An 18,948-nucleotide genomic window follows, 5' to 3' on the forward strand; every position below is an offset into this window, starting at 1 on the left:
GCAAAACCTTGGTAATTGCCTGTCTGGTTTAATTTTCAGCTGAGTAAAGGGAAAAAAATCTGAGGGTTGCGCTATCTTTTGCTCTATTATTATTATTACAAATACCTGAATTGGTCAGGGAACCACATAAATCCATCACTCCAGTTTTATAGCTTTCAAAGTTTTTGGAATTGGAGGCTAACCTAAGGTAAAACATTTACTCAAGCACAGCTCTCCAAAGTTTTGTAACTTTTCTCATCAGAAATGAATTTCAAGTTAACCTTTAAATAATAAGAAACAAGAGTTTCCTATGCAATTGTGGGGTAGCTAAACCCCAGGGTAGGAATGGGGGCAGGACCCCGGCGAGGACATCGTGTTCCCTCTCACCCTTGTCTGTGATGGCTATAAACACAAATGGACTTCTTGGATCTTGGAATTTTGCTGGGGGTCTCTATACAGAGAAAGAAGTATCATGATTTGGGAGTGGAGGGTGGGCGGTGATGGTAAAAGCTTGGGCAAAATTCCGATGTCTACCAATTCCAGCCTCTCTGTTCTCTGTCCTTTGTAGCCTCTGTCTTCCAGCTTAAAGCCTGAGCAAAGCTTGCCTTAGAGGGCACTTCAAGCCTCTATCCCAGGGAATTGATCCTCAGATTTCTGCAAACATCCAGTGAGGTTGCCAGGTAGCAGGGATCCCGGGATTAATAACTCCAAGTCCCTGTCTGCAGGTAATTCAAAGTCTGACAGAGAAGTTTGTAGTAGCTTCCCAAGGCTGTGGTTAACCAAGTACCACAAACAGGGTGACTTCGAGAACAGAAATTTCCTTCCTCACAGTTCTGCAGGCTGGAACACTGAGATCGAGGTGCCCGTGGGGTTGGTTCCTCCTGAGGACTGGCAGCGCTTCCCAGGTGGCACTAGTGGTAAAGAACCCCCCTGCCAATGCAGGAGACCTGAGAGACTCAGGTTCAGTCCCTGGGTCGGGAAGATCCCCTGGAGGATGACACAGCAAGTCACTCCAGTATTCTTGCCTGGAGAATCCCATGGACAGAGAAGCCTGGAGGGCTGCAGTCCATGGGGTCGCAACAAGTCAGACCCGACTGAGTGACTAACACACACACACACACACACACACGGGCTGGGAGGGAGACTCTGCTCCGTTATTTTCTCCTGCTTCCCGTAGCCGCAGGCATCCCTTGTCTTGTTGGGACTGTTCTCCCGTGTCTGCACATCGTCTCCCTTCATGTGTATCTGTCTCTGTGGCCAAGTTTCCCCTTTTTATAAGGACACCAGTCATATTGGATTAGGGCCCAACCTAATGACCGCATCTTTTTTTTTTTTCCTCCATCTTTTGGCCGCACCACAGGGCATGTGGGATCTTAGTTCCCCAGCCAGGGATCACCCCTACATTGGCAGCATGGAGTCTTTTGTCTCAATGATTCCAGCCACATTTGAGGTCCCAGTCTGACTTGGAGGTTCATGCTAAACACCAGGTGGCCCCCTAGTCTTTGCCCAGCAGATAACCTACCCTCACCCCCACCCCATGTCCTTCCCTGCACACCAACCCTACTTTGTGTCAACAACTTAACTCCCTGTTTCAAGGATTTCACTGAAAAACATCTTTCACTTAACAAGCATTTTCTATGCCTGTTGCTCTAGGCTCTACTCCTGGAGCTCAGCATATATCCTTGCCTTTAACGAGAAGCTCAGCCTAGTGAAGGACAGTGAAGAGTAAAACACAGAGGAATAGAGCTTCTGGTAGAAGCCACCATGGGGGGCTATTGGGGGGTGGTGTAGAATTAGCCCTGAATCCAGCTTCAGGGGAAGAGAGCAGGGAAGGCTTCGTGTAGGAGGGGACACCTGAGCTGACTCTTGACATACATGCAGTAAGATTTATCCAGGTGATTATGTAGAAGCAGAAAAGACAGGCAGTGAGGTGGAAAAGGGTATTGGGACAAATAAAAAGACAAAAGGAGAGTACATCAAAAGATGCTCAGTAAATGCTACAATTATTAGGTGAATAAAGAGAAAGAGGGACTTCCCTATAGGTCAAATGGTAAAGAATCTGCGTGCAATGCAGGACACCAGGGTTCGATCCCTGGATCAGGAAGATCCTCTGGAGAAGGGAACGGTAGTCCACCCCAGTATTCTTGCCTGGAGAATTCCATGGACAGAGAAGCCTGGCGGGCTACGGTTCATAGAGTTGCAAAGAATCAGATACGACTGAGCGACTAATACACAAAGAGAAAGAGAGTAGTGTGCTTGAAAGAGGTGGGTCTGAGCCATTTTCTTTTCAAGTACAGACAGTTTGCCCTGGTCAGCTTGGGTTACTATAACAAAATACCATCGCTTGGGCAACTTAAACAGCAGACGTTTATTTCTCATAGCTCTGCAGACTGGGAAGTTCAAGATCAAGTTGCTGGAGTATTTGGTGTCTAGTAGGGCTCTCTTCCTGGCTTGCAGAGGGCTGCCTTCTTGCTGCGTCCTCAGATGATGGAGAAGTAGTCTCTTCTCATAAGGGCGCTAATCCCACCATAGGGGTTCCACCCTCAGGACCTCATCTAAACCAAACCACCTCTTTAGATCCCACCTCCAAATACTGGGTAGGCCAACCCAATACTATCACCTTGGGGCTTAGGGGGTCAACATGCCAATTCAGAGACACACAAACATCTAGTCCGTAGCCCAGCTCTTGCTGATACTGGGAGGAGAAAGGAATGCGTGGTGCAGAAGAACTGACTGACAAGTTCTTCCAGCCAAGCCCCAACGCCCATGGACTTGAACACAGAAAACCATAAGATTCCTATGGTTTGACTCAGTCAAACCTATGATCGGTTAGCAGGGCTCTCATGGTGGTTCATTACTCAGTTTAAGTGTAGACCTGTCTAAGACAGTCTTTTATTATTAATATTTAGCCCTACACACTGAGGTTTCTCAGAAACCCGCAGATTTGCCCAGCTCAGGACTACAGAAAGGGGATACAGTTCTTCCGCAGCCTGGGCGTTAACAATCTCAGCTAGACGGGAGTATTGTTCAGTTCCCTCCCCAGCCATCATGGGTTTGTGACCGCTATTGCTCCAGCACTGTGGTCACCTGACGTCAAGGGGTCCCCCAGAAACCTATGACCTAATGCTAGTTTAAGACAGGAAGCCTGTTCCATGTAACTTCCTTCACCTCAGCACAGAACTCCTTATGCCCTGACACCTTAAAACGCACACCCAACCCTCAGGTAAGTGTGAAGGTTTGCCAGGTTGTCCAATAAATGACAAAGCTTAAGGAAGATTACAACCAGGGCTGAAATTTTTGAGTCTGTAATAAAGTATGGTGAGAATATAGGGCTCATCGGTTACCTAATCATCTAATCATCTGTGTATTTTTATAAACAAAACTTCGGTGTTCCTTTAAAGCCGTGTGGGTATCAGAAAGGAAGCAGCTGATGTCATTTGTTTTTCTTTTAAGGCATCAAGAGTGTTGACGAGGTCTTAAGGTGTAGAAAAACACTGGTATACGTGCCATTTGCCATCCTCTAGTATGAGCTGTACTGCTAGGAAGGAGGAGTTTGTTAGAAAAAGACGCAGTGTACACATGAGAATATATGTATCAAAGAACAAGGTCAATAATGAAGCAATGAATGTGTCTAACCATAATTAGGATTCTAGGATCCAGACGGTGGGTCACTGAGCAATTGTGTTCCCTCTCCTCTGAGTCGCATCTGTCTTTTTCCAACCTCCCTGCTCCTGGTTTGTAGGCTAAGTCCCTGTCCTGCACCAGTCATCACCCAGAGAGTCTAAACACAGATACCCTCAGGGCTCGGTAGCCATCCTGGGGTGGGAGAAGGGAACTGGCATTTCCCAGGTCAGGCTCTAAGATTCCACAGTCTCTGAGCAGGAAGGGGAGATGTTTACAACTGCTGTCTGGCTTGAGGGCTGGGGTGTTTCTCTGAGATGTGTTTGCTAAAACCAGGATTCTGCATTTGAGACAGAAAACAATCACATGTTGTTTTTCATAAGAATGAAATGTATTCCTCTTCTTTCCACATTCAGCTTTGGTTATTGAGAAGGGTCATTTATAGTGTTGACTCAAATTCTGTATGGCATTGCACGAAAGAAATAATGACTTCATTGGTTAATCAGTTCAGTAGATTGGACTGAATTCTTAGTACCTTCTGGGGGGTGGAAAGAAGGTAGTCTTCCCGTACAGAGAACCTCTGAGTGTCTGGGGACCAATAGCAGGGCAGAAAGCTCTGTCTCATCCATCACTGTGTCTCCCACACAGAGCGTAGTGTTTACTCAGTGCATACTAGCTGTTCAACAAATATTTGCCAAATAAATGAATGAGGTCAGGCCCACTTGAGGACAGAGAGGCCTCCCCAAGCTGAGAGGTGAGCCGTTCAGGCTCAGGTGACTAGGGCAGGCTTCATGAAGAAGGTGGAATTCCAGCAATGCTTTCAGGAAGGGGTTGGACTCCAGGCAGCAGGTGGAGGGGTGACCCAAAAGGGGTTACTCTTTCAGGTTAGGGGGCAAAGATGAGTCAAGCCAGGAGGGCGTTTTCAGGAGGTTAAAGAACAGAGTGCCAGAGGCCGGGCAGGGGGAGAACAGCCCAAGAAAGGTGGGCTCAGAGTGCGGGCGAGGAAACCACCTCCAAGCTGACTCACCACGTAGCTGAGGAAGGGGAGCCATGGAGAGACTGGGAAAGGTACACAGGCAACCCAGCCCAGTCCAGTGGACTGATGGTCGGCTCCTTGCTGCTGTAATTTTAACCTTTTAGGAAATGTAAATAAAAAAAAAAATACTGACTTCCTATGTACTTTCCAAGTGAATCATAAGGATCATTAGGTTCCTAGTCAACTTTGAAGTAAAGGTATGAAGAGGAATAAGAGCGGATCCCAGAAACCCCAGGAGCTGCTCTCAACCATCAACTGTCCCGGGGAGAAACAGCTGCCTGGTGTCCCCTGTCCCCGTGATCACGGGCTGGACCGCAGGCACCCAGGAAGCCCAGGCCACTGCCCTTCAGTAGTGTGGGGTGTGGGGTGCCCATGTGTGCAGGGTGAGGTGTGTGTGTGTGTGGGCATGTGATGTGGTATTTTGGGTGTGGGTGTGTGGTATGGCATGGGATGTGTGTGTGTGTGCGTGTGTGTGTGTGTATGTGTGTGGTATAGTATTTGGGGGATGTGTGTGGTGTGGTGTGTTTATATGGTATGTGTAGAGATGTGTGTAGGTCTGTGGTGTGTGTGTGTGTGTGCATGTGATATGGTATTTTGGGTGTGGTTGTGTGGTATGGCATGGGGCGTGTGTGTGTCTGTGGCGTAGTATTGGGGGAGTTTATGTGGCGTGGTACGTGTATATGGTATGTGTAGAGATGTGTGTCGGTCTGTGGTGTGTGTGTGTGTGGTGTGGTATTTGGGGGTGTGTGGGGTGTGGTGTGTGTGTATGGAATGTGTCAGGATGTGTGTGTGTGTGGTGGGATGTGTGTAGGGCTGTGGGGTTCTGTGTGTGTGTGGTGTGGTATTTGGTGGTGTGGGGGGTGTGGTGTGTGTATATGGTATGTGTCAGGATGTGTGTGTGTGTCGGGATGTGTGTAGGGCTGTGGGGTTGTGTCTGTGTGTGGTGTGGTATTTGGGGGTGTGTGGGGCATAGTGTGTGTGTATGGAATGTATCAGGATGTGTGTGTGTGTGTGGTGGAATGTGTGTCTGTGTGTCGGGATGTGTGTATGTGGTGTGGTATTTGGGGGTGTGGGGGGCATGGTGTGTATATATGGAATGTATTGGGACGTGTGTGTGTGTGTGTGTAGTGGGATGTGTGTGTGTGTGTGTCGGGATGTGTGTAGGGCTGTGGGGTGTGTGTGTGTGGTGTGGCATTTGGGGGTGTGTGGGGCATGGTGTGTATATGGGGAATGTATCAGGATGTGTGTGTGTGCATGGTGGGATGTGTGTAGGGCTGTGTGTGTGTGGTGTGGTGTGGCATTTGAACTGTGTGGTATAGTGTGTGTGTGTAGGGGTGTAGGGGTTTAGGGAAGTGTAGACTCAGGTCAGGCTATGCCAAGTTGCCCCTGAGCGGGCCCTGTATGTATGGCAACCTCAGAGACAGTTATACACACACACACACACATGCCAAACCCAGAAAAACAAATTAGTCAGAAAAGGGACCAAAAAAAACACTCATGAGATTAGATTTCTCAATAAAATAGTTACAGGAAATTGTTTATACTCCAGGAGAGAGGAATTTTTTTCTAGAATTAGCTTTTACATCAGTGTTGCAATCATGTTATTCATCTAAGTTGGAGCCATCAACCTCCCCCGCCGCACCCCCACCTCACTGGGCACCTCTGCCTTTGTCTCCCCTGCCTTCCTGGCAGGCTGTGACCTCCAGGGCAGTGAGAACTGGTTCGTTTACGTAGAACATGACTCGTACTAGGTGCTCAATGAATGTTTTGACTGCCTGGGACTTGGGAGAAGCTTTGAAGTACAGTCTCCTTGGGGGTCTGGAACGTGTGCCAGAGAAGGAGGGCTTGCTGATTGCACACACACAGTGTGCACATCACAACTTCCAGAAATGACCGTTGCTCTTTAAACCCATGGGATCTACTACAACATCCAGGAACAAACGTGTTTTCTGAGAACAGCATAACCATTCAACACGAACACAGGGACACTCTATCCTGTGGAGTTTGGGCATCAGTGCTGTGAACAGTGTCAGCGTCTTCACCCGTCCTCCGCATCCCCAACCCCACTCACTCTCAGGCTGCCCAGGACCCCTGGTCCAGAAACCCTGGATCTGTCAGGACCAGCTAATCCTAGCCGGCTGCAGCAAGCCCTGCAGAAGCTCTGAAATGCTGCTTTTCTGTCCCTGGGGTCCCGTCCCTGTCCTCGGGAGGCCTCTCAGAGACCTTCCATCAGGGGAAGAGGGAGCATGAGGATTTACGACCCTCTGGGCAAGGACCACACGACACAGCCCCTACCTTGTTGGGGTTGGTTTGCGGGGCAGGGAGCAGAGTGAAGGGACTGCTTTATCCCACTCTTCTAGTTACAGAAACAAATTGCCAATGATAAAAATGGGACAGCACAAACTGTCACAGACATTTAGAGGCCGTAGAATGTGAATCACCAAGAAGTGCCTAGGGAAGAATTCTCCAGGCCCTGGGATTGGAGCCCGTGATGCAGGTAGATGGGAGGGCATTCCTAGCATTCCAGCGCAGGGGTCAGCTGAGGGGAGCTGGGAGTGGGCAGAGTCTCTAGGGTCAGGGTTCCCTACGGCCACTCTCTGCAGGAGTCAGAGAGGATGAGAACCTTACACAGGCAGGGTATGTGCATGTGTGTGTGTGCACATGCATGCGTGTATGGGTACACGCACATCTGTGCATGCACGTACGCGTTTTAATAGGAATCTTTATTTGCACACCCTGCCTCTGAAATCCTTTTACCTCCCTTTTCTTAATCTGAAAAACAAAGCCTGAGCATCAGTCATGATAACAATAGCTCACACGCGGAACTACAAACAGCTCCAAAGTGGGCTTGTCACATCTTTGTCTCGTTTATTACATTATATCGTTAGCTGGTTTTGATGTGATCCCACATCTGCCTACTCCTGGAGCTTTCTGGAATGCTTATCGGTTTAATATTGCATTCTTGCAATGCCACTTATTTTAAATGAGCCTAAGAGTGTTCTCTCTGTGCTTGGAGAAGCAGGTAAGAGTATGCAGTTAACACTCACTTGCTTTCAGAGGTATGCCTCCTCCAGGAGGGTCCGGGAGGAGTAGGAGCAGGAATGCCCAGGTATCTCTCTTTCCAACGATGAGAGGTTGGGCTGTGAGTCGCTGTTGCCTCTCTAACTCTGGAATTTCAGCACTAGCTACCAGCTATGGGAGTATAGGAAGGACCCCGCCCCAGACTTTCTCTCTGCTGCCCACCCACCCACTTCTCACCCTGTTCAAATAAGGGCAAAGTGCCTTTAAGGAAAGCCAGCCAGGGGAAGCTGAATCAAATTTTTACCCTTCTGTCTGTTGAAAGCCACGTGCTGTTGGTTATCACATGCTCCCGCCCCTTCTCAGCAGCTAACCCCACTGGGCAAGGTACTACCCGGCCTATGGCCCCTGTATGTGGAACAAGGTTATTCTTGAAGACTGTGTTGATACGGGAAAATCCCTAAGTGTGTTCTGCTGCCCAAGAGACTGTAGGACCCATGACAGGCCCAGGTCTTTGCCCTGATCAGTGAAGGAGTGTGACTTAGCCCCAAGGCTTAAACTCTGTGGTTGAAGGGTGGGTTCTGAGTTCTAACAACTTTCCAGGTCAGGACCCACAGGAATAATAATGTGTTTTTTTTCCCAAAATAGCCACGTTTTGTTGAGTACTTACTGCAGGCCAAGTTTTGGGCTTGGTTGAGCATTTGACATCATCAAATCCTCTGTCAACCTATAAGGTACATATTGCTGCTCCGTTTCACACCTGAGATGCCTGACAGCCAGTTAGCATGCTCAGGCTCTCACAGCTCACAGACCACAGCGCTGTGATCTCAATCTAGCCTCCCCTAACCTCACATCACTATTTGAAAGAAGGCAGCATTCCAGCATGTCAATGCATCCTTTCATTCAATAAAGGCTTACTGAGCTCCTACTAAGTGCCTGGGCAGGAAACACACCTGTGAACAAAACAGACAAAACTCAGGATCTCATGGAGGTTACATACTCATGCATAGAGGCAGAAAATGAACAAGTATGTAACATGCTTCAGTCAGTTCAGTCTCTCAGTCATATCCGACTCTTTGCGACCCCATGGACTGCAGCACACCAGGCCTCCCTGTCCATCACCAACTCCCGGAGCTTACTCAGACTCATGTCCATAGAGTCAGTGATGCCATCCAACCATCTCATCCTCTGTTGTCCCCTTCTCCTCCCACCTTCAGTCCTTCCCAGCATCAGGGTCTCTTCCAATGAGTCATTTCTACGCATCAGGTGGCCAAAGTATTGGAGTTTCAACTTCAGCATCAGTCCTTCCCATGAATATTCAGGACTGATTTCCTTTAGGATGGACTGCCATATGGCATTCACTATTCCTTTAGGATATAGTAAATGCCACAGGGAGCAGTAGATCTTGGTAACTGAGAAGAGCTGGGGATGGGGCAGTACTGCTTCCTCCTAATGTGGGAGGTGGCACATTCCTGATGCTTGGACATAAAAATGCTTCCCATTCATGTTGAGAGCAGATTCTGGATTCCTGGAACCTGTCGTGTCCAGCTGTGATGACAGCACAATGGCTCCTCAGCCAGCATAAGAGGAATCTTTGCCAAATAGGTGCATTTCAGCTCAGTAAGACCTTCGGTCAGGACGAAAATGTTGTAGCACAGATGGACTGAGTGACTCGGGTAACGACTGAATCCTGTCTGGAGCCTCACTCCCCACTACCTCGATTGGAAACTAATTCCTTCCCCTTCTTTCTCCACAAGGAGCTTTTGAAAACCACCACCCCCCCAACCCCTACCAATCTGGAAACTATTAAGAGATTCCAGAGAGAAAAGAGCTGTGTACCAATGTAATTACTGGTATTGTGTTCATTAAATATGACATGCTTGGGAATTACTGGGGAAAACCACTCCCCATAAAGGAAGGAGTTTCAAAAGATACGACAAATGAGCGTGTCTAAAAATTGGCCATAAAATCAGGAAGTTGATGAACTATCGATGTTTCTAAGCTGTAAAAATACACAATTTTATAAAGTGTGATTTCGAGATCTTGAGAGAAGGTAGTCCCATGGTTTAGAAACCAACTGATCTAACAACGTAACCAAGTACTTTGAAAAGATTACTTTTCCCCGAGAAATAGCAAGGTTTGTGAATACCCACACTGGGGCAAGGAAGTCAGATCTACCTCGCTGCCTGAAATACCTGGGATGTCAGACTGTAAACAGCCTATCAGAAGCGTTGTTAGGGTACCCGTGTATGTGTGTGTGTGTACTCAGTCACTCAGTCCTGTCCAGCTCTTTGTGATCCCATGGACCGTAGCCCGCCAGGCTCCTCTGTCCATGGGATTTTCCAGGCAAGAATACTAGAGTGGGTTGCCATGCCCTCCTCCAGGGGATCTTCCCAATGCAGGGATAGAACTGAGGTCTCCTATGTCTCATGCACTGGCAGGTGGGTTCTTTACCACTAGAGATACCTCTCAGAAAAGCCAAATATCCTTTGCCTGGGGGGAATTGAAAATTAATCTTAACCAAAAAATCCATATAAACTCATAAAACTCCATCATACTTTACACTTCTGACTCTTACTAGCACCTTCCAGTGCTTTTGGGGAGTAAATGGAGTTTAACTTCTTAATTCATTAGGTAATCAATGTAACGATCATTTCAGAACCCTATATATTCTCATTTCCTGTCTCTCAGAAAAAAACAAAACTTCGATTTTTCAGAAGCCACTTTTTCAGGGTGGAAAGATGGTCTTATTTCTGTTGTAAATTTGTCCACACAAGACTTTTCACTGTCTTCCCTTGATTCAGAAAAAGCGAATAAGAGCAGTTCTCCAAAAATACTAGGCGCTGCGATGACAAGTGTGTTTGGAGGACCAGACGGCCTCCGAGGGCATCAAAGCCCGGCTGTGTTCTTAAATACTTGGTGAAATTCTTGGAATAAAAAAAAAACTTAAAAAGCCCAAAGGGGTAGTGGTGGTGATTAGATTCATTGTTATCTTATAAATACTATAAATTTGCACCATCCAGTGTGGCAGCCACTAGCCATATGTGGCTGTTGAGCATGTGAAACGTGGCTCCTCCAAATTGAGAGATGCTGTTAAGTATAAAATACACACTAGATTTCAAAGAATTAGTGTGAAAAGAATAAAGATCCTGTGTTAATAATTTTATGTTGATTTTATTTTAAAATGATAATATTGGGCTAAGTAAGATATATTATGAGATTTCATTTTACCTGTTTTTTTTAAACATATTTTTAGTGTAGTTGCTAGAAAATGTAAAAGCATATATGTGGCTTGCATTTTACTGCTATTGGACAAAACTGCTCCAGAGTTTAAGAAAGCATTAAGAAAGTGTTTATGGACTTCCCTGGTGGCACAGTGGATAAGAATCTGCCTGCCAACGCAGGGGATATGAGTTCAGTCCTAGTCCAGGACAGTTCCACATGCCAAGGGGCAACTAAGCCCCTGCACCGCAACTACTGAGCCTTTGCTTTAGAGCCTGTGAGATGCAACTACTGAAGCCCACTCGCCCTAGAACTACACATCACCATTAATAGTATAATAGTAAGTACATGCTTTCTATACTCAATCCCTTCCCCTTCAAATAAGTACAATGATAGGCAAAGTATAAATAAAAAAGTAAAACGATGTAACCAGGTCCAAAACACAATAGACACCTATGTGGACCAGGTACGCAGGCCAGAAAAGCAAGGTCGGCAGTAGCATGTGGCACAAAGATCTGGACCTGCTTCTGGGGCAGGAAACAAGCAAACATATCTGGGAGTTTTGCTCATCTGCAATTATGGTAATTAAAATTACTCTATACAAAGTGGCAACAGGACTGAAGCTAGAGACGAGGGTGGAACTTCCCTTTATTAAAAAAAACTATAGTAATAATAATAATAATAATAAAGGCTGAGAAAAGCTCTGCTAATTGTTGCCTGGGACTATTGCCTCTTTGAATTGGTAGGGCATAAAAACATTCTCATCTCCAGGAACTGGCCATAAACCTTAATACCATAATCCTTAAGGTATGTGAGCCCCGAACCTGTAGCATAAGACTTCTTTGGTCAGCAAGCCCCAAGAAGCCAAATGGAGGCAATTATAAAAACTAGAGAGAGAGGGATAAGCAGAGAAGGGAAAAAAATAAAAGAAAAAAATTCTGTCTCTAAATGAGCCCAGAAACTGTGATACCAAAACCAAAGAATAGAATGCTAAGACAGAGAGCCAATATAAATCAATATAAAGGACATACATTTAGCCAAGCAAAATTAAAGTACAAGAGTAGCCTGACAGAGACTTTCAGGATGATAAAGGAGATAAGTGAAAGAATATCATCCACTAAAAACAGAACATAGAATTGGCAAACAAAATCAGGAAGAAATGAAACAAAATGATAGATCTAAAAGAGACAGTGTAAAAAATTTAGACGTGAAGACGTTTTGTTTAACAACTAGACTGTACAGAACCAGGGAACTGGAAGATAGCCCTGAGGATTTTACTAGACTGCATCACAAAAAGGCAAAGAAAAATATGACAAAATAGTTAAATATCTTAGAGGATAAGTGGAAATGTCTAATTTATTTAGTAGAATTCCCCAGAAAGGTAGAAAAGCAATTTTTGAAGAGAGATTTGCTAGTGTTTTTCCAAAACTGAAGAAAGACTTGAGTCCTCAGATTAAAAATTAAGTCTAAGGACCCAGAGGGATAAATAAATATTAATTACTACAAAGTAACAAATGTAGTGAGAATACAAATCACTGAGAACAAAGGTGGGGGGGAATCTTACAATGACTAGTGTAAAAAGGTAGATTACTTACAAAGGACTGACAAATTGACAGCAACAGTAGATACCAGGAGATAAAAGAATAATATCCTTAAAATGCTAAGTGAAATGATCTCAGTCTAAACTTTCACACCCAGACAAGCTATCATTAAAAAAAAAAAAGAAGATAAATAAAGGTGGCTTTAGATTCATAAAGAAAGAACAAGAGAGTTTACCATCAATTCATGCTTACGAATACAAATATTAAAGAATGTATTTAAGTTTTAAAAAATGGACCCACAGGGAGGGCATGGGATTCAAGAAATGGTGGTAGACAAAATATTAACAAAATGGTTGATTAATTTAATGTAATATTAACTATCTTAAAAGCTATTTTAGCAATTTGGGGGCAAAGTTTAAAATCTCCAGGAAGTGGTTGTTTAATGAGTAGTTAAATATGCCCAGGAAGTTTGTAAGATTCCAGAATTTCTTGACTAAATTTAGACTTTGGTAAAAATATTATAATCAAAGATTGGAGATGGTAGTTAAAATAATAGAAGTAATAAAGTTAAAATAATATAAATACTTACAAACCAATATACTAGAGAAAAAAAGATGCATGGATAGTATTTAAGAGAATAATGGCAACAATAACAGTAACAAAAACACAACTTTATCCAAAAAGAACATGGAAGAATGAAGATATATATACAGATATTTAAATCCAATAAAAATAGTAAAAAAATAAAAGTGGTAGAAATAAGTTCAAATGTATCAGTGATTATAGCAATGAAAATGGAATAAATTTGTCTAATAAATGACAGAGATTAACAGACTGATTTTTTTTTTTCAGACTGATTTTTTTTTTAACCCAGCTACTTGCTGTTTGAAGAAACCCTGAACAAAATAAAAAACACAATCACACAGATGATCAAAAGTTATGGGAAAAGTGGTATCAGTCAATTGATAACGAAAGAAATTTTGAATAACAATATCAGTATAAGGGAAAACAGAATTTCAGGCTCAACAACACTAATAAAAATAAGTTTCGTTGCCATTTCCTTCTCCAGAGGATCTTCCCGACCTAGGGATCGAACCTGCGTCTCCCACATTATAGGCAGACGCTTTACCATCTGAGCCACCAAGGAAGTCCTATTGAGTACTACATAGTAGTAAAAATAAAAATCCATCAAAAGATAATAAACACAAACACATATTTAGAAAACTTTTACTTGTGCTCCTAAATAACTCGTGGGGAAAACCAGAAATCACAATAGACTTTGCAAAGTATTTATATATTTTGTGTATTTAGAAGTTGTAATTTTAGAGACATAGAAATATATGACAATTATAAAATATTTGCAACAGAATAAAAGTATTACTTTAAAAAAATGTTAAATGTAGCTAGAATGTTGTCAAAGGTTAATATATAACTTTAAGTAAACCAATTAAAAATGAGTGAATTATATTTACAACTTATGCTAGAAAAGAAGGACAAACCTAATGAAATTTAAAAGAAAGAAAAAAGCAGAAATTAATAATATACTGAAAACAGAAGCAGTAGAGATGATGAGCAGAATCAATACTTGTTTTTTAAACAGCTTTGCTAAAATATAATTCACATACCATAGAGTTCACTGACTCGAAGTGAACAGTTCAGTGTTTTCAGTGTATTCAGACAGTTGTGCAACCATTACCACAAGCTGATTTTAGCATATTTTTGTCCCCCTCAGCCCCTTAGCAGTTACTAGGCAATCAGCCACAAGCTGATGGTCATCAAACAACCACTGATCTACTTCCTTTTTCTCTACAATGTAGTTATCAAAAAACATTCCAGAAGGAGAAGCCCAGGTCCAGTGGTGTCACCAGTACATTCTACCAAATGTTTAAAAAAGAAGACCTATCCTTCATAAATTTTCCCGAAAAAGAAAACATAAGGGGACACTTTCCAACTACTGTACTAAAGCCAGCATTACCCTGATAGCAAAACCAGACAAAGACATCACAAGAAAAGAAAACTCTACACACAAACTCTATGAATTGACAGGAAGTTTTTGCATCACTCCTCCTCGAGAGTTAATTCTATAACCAGAAGCAAGAAAGTTAGCCATGAAGAATAAGTGATGGATGCAAAGACCTAAGATTTCTGAAAAGAAGTCATTTCAAGTTGCCCACACTGACATAAACTGGTGGTGCCCACAGATGGGGCCTCCAGAAGTGGGGGCTGGTCTTAGATTCTCTTCCTAGCTACAGCACAGTTTGGAAGCTCCTCCTTTTGATGGAATTGCACTATATTCATGACGGAGAGCAAGGCTATCCCATGCTCGACTGTTGAATTAAGCGAAGTCAGGATTGATTCAACGGACATGAGTTTGGGCAAACTCCGGCAGATAGTGAAAGACAGAGAAGCCTGGCGTGCTGCAGTCCATGGGGTTGTGAAGAGTCTGACACAACTTAGCAACTGAACAACAACAATAATAGGATTGATTCATTTCCACCCTCAGTGAATCTTTCCTCATTATTACCCCATAGCAACCCAGTAACCCCAGTTCACCTCTTTACTCTAGGTCACAATCTCTCAGAGTCTGTATTTGCATTAAAGTTGAAATGAATGATAGAAATATAAAGAATGTTTCAGTCAGACAATGTGCATTTTATCAGAGATTTGAGCTTACACCTCAAGACTGGAAACTGATTCTTCCTGTCATCAGACAATTCATTGTATAGGGAATAATTCAAAAGCCAGGATCATGTCAGTACAGAGGGCCTCTGGATTTTAGTGCAATCTGTATACTGAGAATCTTCTTTAACTCTGATGTCAAATTCTAAGTTTCCAGAAACATAAAGCAGGAAGCACTCTAAGTATGCCTGTTTGCATAGAGCTAATGAAATTTGTCTAGGATGAACATAGTAGAAGGGTTTCCCTGGTGGCTTAGCGGTAAAGAACTCGCCTGCCAGTGCAGGAGACACAGGCTCGATTCCTGGGTCAGGAAGATGCCCTTGAGAAGGAAATGACAACCCACTCCAGTATTCTTGCCTGGGAAATCCCATGGACATAGGAACCTGGAGGGTTATAGTCTGTGGGGTCACAAAAGAGTCTGGCATGACTTAGCAACTAAACAACAATAACAATACACAGTAGAATTTCTATAAGCAAAATAAACAGGACATTCTGTGTATATATGTATACGTGTGTGTGTATATATATATATATGTATATACACATGCTGTGCTTTCTAAAAAAAGTAAATTTGTCTTTCCTTTCAGTGATATATATAACCAAGATTATTGAAAACTTTTGTAGATGCAGCCTCAGAAGTATAATAAATGACTTTAAAACTCATTAGTTTCAACCCATGGGGCCATCAAGCGGACTTTAAATCTTTTAATGATTTAGAAGATGTTTCTAGTATCTGATAACCAGTCACTTTGAATCATGAGTATTTGGTACTATAATCACCACGGAATGTGTGGCCAGGCCTCAGAAAGCCCTATGTCCCTCATTTACCTCTGAGATTAAGAGCATCCATAAGACAGGCATTGTGTTTGCTCCAGGACCATGCAGCCCTTAATTCCCATTGGCACCATCTGGACTAATTCCACTCTAAGACCAAGTAGATGAAGTCTTCTAATCACTGGCCAGCCTCTTATCACAAAGTCAGATCTCTGTAACTACCAGAGACTTTAATCCCACCCTTGCAATGCCATGAAAAGTGTTGGTCCCCAATTTTTTCATTAGAAAAAGAGCAGAAGGCTAAAATGTAGGAAATCTGCTGAGTCATAAGGTTGAGCTCATGGGTTAAAAACGGGGACAACTAAAATACTAAATTGTTATTAATGTCTTCAGGTTACAAAAGTAGGGCATACCCCAAAAGAAAAAAGAGAAGGAAGGGAGCTCATATGAAGGTAAACATAAAGATGGAAGCAGAAAAAAGGCATTTCAGCTGAGGATTGTTTCCAAGAGACAGCCCTGGGAGACAGCTTTTTTATTTTATTATGTAATAAAAAGGAAAAATGGAGATTTTTTTTAAATAAGGATCAGGCCAAAGGAATTTTTAGCATGTGTTATGAACTCATTCACAGAGACATCAACATATTCTAGGACAAAACTGTCTAAAAATAACTTGCTCCATTGTCCTGGGACATTTTTCAGTCTTTTGCCAAGAATCCAATTAATGCATTTTTTTCAGGCAATTTTCTGTGGCTTTTATATCTCATACTCTTCTATAAAGAAAATTCATACGCCCAAGTGAATGTGAGCCCTGTCATCTTATGAGTAGCTAAGATGCTAAGGCTCATAATGGGATTACTTGTTTCCCTCTGGCTCAGGACATTTATAAAGATCAATTAACTCAGTTAAGCTACTCTTAAAGCTCCCTTCCTCTCTGTCCCCAAGTTCCACCATATTTCACTTATGTAGACAGCTGGCGCTCAGACTCTCTGCCTCTGTGAAGCAGGTAGTGAGTGGACAAGTGGAGGAAAGACTAGGAAATAGTGGGCAAGTTGAAAGTTCCAGCCAAGAGACTCTCAGCCTTGCTCGGAAGTTATGCACATAAGTATGTAGAAATATTTAAATCCAAAGGGTGAAGCTGGCTTGTCTTCCTTGAGGCATCAGTGAATAATACCACACATGAATGGTAGTCACGTCAGGGACTTCTTTGGTGGCCCAGTGGCTAAGGTTCCATGTTCCCAAAGCAGGGGCCCCAGGTTCGATCCCTGGTCAGGGGACTAGATCCCACCTATGGCCACTAAGTGTTCGCATGCCTCAACTAAAGATCCCACATGCTGCAACTAAGACCAAACAGTCAAAGAAATAAAGTAAATAAGTAAATATAAAATAAAATAAACGAACAAAACAGTACTCATTATGTTGTGACCTTGCACTTCTTCACATTATTTATCACAACTCTAATACTTATTGGTGCAAATTTTTAACTGTAAGCCTCAAAAGGCCAAGGACTGCATCTGTCTTCTTTGTCATATTAAGAGATATTCAGCACTTAGGAGATATTCAGTCAACATTTATTGAATAAATGATCATCCCACTTTATTACTGTCCTTTATATATCTGTCTTTTCAGCCAAAATATGAATTCATCGCTTTAGTCACAAGCATTTATTGAGTTCCAGAGTCATGAAGATAGATGGGGTCCTTGCCTTTGGACATTTATATATATTTTTTTAACTCTACAGAAACTGTGTTTTTGTTTTTTATATCTCAATTCCTGGCAGATAGCAACTATGCAATGCTTGCTGAATGAATAAGTGAATTAATTAATGGATACTCTAAACCTGATTATCAGGTGGTCTCTGTTCTTGACACTTTTCCTAATCTTGTGTGCTTGGAATGACCAAAAGGCTAATGGCAGAGGAAAAATGGGCCACAAGCCATGAAATTCCTGGCTGACAGTGAGCTGGACCAAACAATAATCACCCACTAGGCAGAAGTGAGATACAAAAGTCCAAGATGGGATACTGGCAAAAGGGTGGAAGGATGGTTCTAGATACATGGCATCTGGCAGCCTTGGAGCAAAAGGATGGGAGAAAAATTACAATGTCAGTAGAGCAAGGAAGGAAGGAAGGAAAAGGACCAATGAGAGATGAGATCTACCCACTTTTCACTGAAGTTTTTTATTTAATGTCTCTCTCCCACTTTGCATTGTGATCATCAAGACAGAACAATGTCTGTCTTGGTTGTTAGAGCACCCCTGGTGCCAATCAAGGCAGCCATGCTTTCTTGGTGAATGAATGAAAGCTCAGGCAGAGTAAGCTCAGAGTCTCAGAATCACCGCTCCTGGAGCTAATGAGGCCTGAACAGGACACCTGTTCTATAACTCACAGCACCCAGAGAACACACTTCCTGTGATTGGTTCTGGAGCACACCTTCTCCAGATAAGCAGGAAACCTTGAGAGGAAGTTCTTGACCTAGATATTCCAACCGGCACCAGTCCGAGACATCCCAAAACCAGAAAAAACAAAAAGGCAAAACAAAAAGGTGCTCTGTGATGACCTAGAGGGGTGGGATGGAGGCTCAAGAGGAAGGGGATATATGTAGTGTAGGGAGGTATGGAATATAGGAGAGCTGCGTGCACGCGTGCTCGCTCAGTCACTCAGTCATGTCCGTCTCTTTTGCGACCCCATGGACTGCAGCCTGCCAGGCTCCTCGGTCCATGGGATTCTCCAGGCAAGAATACTGGAGTGGGTTGCCATGCCCTCCTCCAGGGGATCTTCCTAACCCAGGGATCAAACCCGTGTCTCTCATGTTTGCCGCATTGACAGTCGGTTTCTTTACCACTAGTACCACCTGGGAAGCCCAAAAGAAGGGCTATAGGTACTTTAAGTGAAGAGAGAATGCCTTTAGGGAGAAAAAGGAAGCAAAAATTAAGGGACTTGAAGACCTCAAACATAAACGTAGGGGCAAGTTCTACTGAGAGCAGGTGTAATGTTATACCTCTCCTGTCTCAGTACAAAGTGATATCCCATAACAACTATTCATAAACATGTGATTTCAGGAACCTGGTGGCCTGAGTTTG

At 43.4% G+C, this 18,948-nt stretch overlaps 1 protein-coding gene across 20 annotated transcripts in view; it reads left to right on the plus strand.

The window, feature by feature from the left end:
* Positions 1 to 18,948, plus strand: part of NEDD9 (neural precursor cell expressed, developmentally down-regulated 9) — a 288,025-nt gene that overhangs the window by 69,648 nt on the left and 199,429 nt on the right. The gene's annotated exons all lie outside the window — the stretch shown is intronic.

This window comes from Giraffa tippelskirchi, chromosome 8 (assembly GCF_054371585.1).
Source record: "Giraffa tippelskirchi isolate mGirTip1 chromosome 8, T2T-mGirTip1v1.2.pri, whole genome shotgun sequence".
Lineage (NCBI taxonomy): Eukaryota > Metazoa > Chordata > Mammalia > Artiodactyla > Giraffidae > Giraffa > Giraffa tippelskirchi.